Genomic DNA, 2,008 nt, shown 5'->3' with positions numbered 1-2,008 from the left:
TGAGATTTTTCTCCTTTTTCCGAGAAAGAATAGGTCTAAGATCTATCTCCCATAAGATTACACATGTGGCTGAAAGACAGCAAGATTGAGAGAAGAAGAAGAAGAAGAAGAAGAAGAAGAAGAAGAAGAAATCAAGAGCTCACGTAGGGGGGGGGGGGGGGCAAAGAGAGGGTGGGGGCAGAAAGTGGAGGCGAAAGCAGGTGACAGACCATTGTTAGAATACAAGAAAGGAGGTGAAAAGAGAAAATTTTTTAGCAGAAACTTTTCCGTCGCTGTCCGGATTTTAACCCAGGATCTATTGAATGAGAGGAGAATACCGTTTTAAACTTCTCAACCACACAGTAAGGCCTACTTGATACACAATAAGGTCGTGTAAGTGCCGAAGATGAGAGTTGTTACGAGAGAGTGACCAACACAAAAAAAAGAAGAGGTAAGGACGATAAAGGTTTGACAGGAGTAAACCACACCACAGCACCCACATATTATTTTAATGCGACGGGACAGAAAGTCAAGAATTTCTGCGAGGAGTCATTTTATTATTTCTCAAAAAAATAATTGTCAAGACAAAAAATATAACACTAGCGAAAGAAGAAATTCATACATGGGAAAGAATTTAGATACAATAATAAATTATTGTCACAGTCCAGTCATAACACAACTGCCAAAGTTATTTTTTGCTGTCAAGAAAGAAGATGACCCCCCCCCCCCCCCCCCCAACACAAAAAAAATAGTGCTCACATAAGTCAACCTTATGACTTGAGCTAAAAAGTGAAAGTATCTCAATAATATAAGATTTTCATCACACGCGAAACTCAACCTTGCAATGCTGAAGATATACAAAACAAGTATCAGGCCTTTCTACCGTACCTACAACCAGAAATCTGAGAGAGAAAAAAAGGCTTGGACAGTTGTGTAATGAATGCGACTGACTTACTTGACAAAGTAAAAATCCAGAAATGTACGATACACAATTGATAATCTTAGAAGAAGACGCACTTTTAAAAAAATTTAGTAATCAAAAAGTTACTGAGAAGACAAAGACAGGGAGGTTGATAAAACAGTCTGTGGAATTTTGCAACAATTTCTGAAAGTTCTGAAATACTTTTAAATACGTAGTCCACACTGTTCATTTTTTTTTTTTTTTAATTCTTGGAGTAGTAAGAGTTGGGAATAGAAATGAGGGAAGGCAAGGGGGGAATCATATCGATACCATTTCTAGTTCTTGTTCATAGGAAAGCCAAAAGAGGATTTTTCGACCAAGTGCATTTCGACATTTTCTCAAGCAATCCACTTAAGTCCGTTTGGGTACTTTTTACACCAGAGGCTAAGAATCTAGTTTTTGTTGCATTGTTCCTATCAGGAATCATGAAAAAGCAAGAAAATTGTAAGCCTTGACCATAGTATTAAATTAAAATTGAACTGCATTTTGGTGAAGTTGGAAGGTGCATCTTTGATTACTTTGATAGAATTTTGGGAAGACGTAAAAAATCAAAAATTCTCAAAATTTGGACTTGAGTGAATAGCTTGCGACAGCGACGATATCTTTTTCGCAGCACCACGACAAAATGAGTCACTTGTTTCACTCTGCTGTTCCGAGTTTCAAGAAATTCTCAGAGTTTTTCTCCCAAATATGTGTACTGTGGATCCAAAGCAGCGAGACTGGATGAGACTCGTACTATTTTCACCTCAGTTTATACCCACAGTATGATGATACTGTTAGAACGTGACAATGCGACTCATTTTGTCGGGTTGCTAGAAATTTGGTGAAAAAAGTGGAAGCAGCAAAAACCACACCAGAAGCCTTCACCCAACCACCTGCATTTCCGAGGAATGTGTGTGCGTGTGCATACTAATTCATCATTTGTCTACAAACACTTTTTTAATATTTTGAAATTTTACAACACGAACCAACGAAGAAGAAGGTTCTAAAATATTCGGAAGCCCCAAGGGCAGGTATGTATCACAACAACAAAACTGTTCCACACAAACTCACTTTGTACACATAATG

The 2,008-nt window shown here is 37.9% G+C and overlaps 1 long non-coding RNA gene across 1 annotated transcript in view; it reads right to left on the bottom strand.

The window, feature by feature from the left end:
• Positions 1 to 2,008, bottom strand: part of LOC118477720 — a 7,606-nt gene that overhangs the window by 2,924 nt on the left and 2,674 nt on the right. The window lies entirely within an intron of this gene.

The sequence above is a fragment of the Aplysia californica genome, unplaced genomic scaffold (genome assembly GCF_000002075.1).
Source record: "Aplysia californica isolate F4 #8 unplaced genomic scaffold, AplCal3.0 scaffold00194, whole genome shotgun sequence".
NCBI classification, from domain to species: Eukaryota; Metazoa; Mollusca; class Gastropoda; order Aplysiida; family Aplysiidae; genus Aplysia; species Aplysia californica.
The sequence above is the reverse complement of the archived record's forward strand: the minus strand, read 5'-3'. Positions and strand labels throughout refer to the sequence as shown.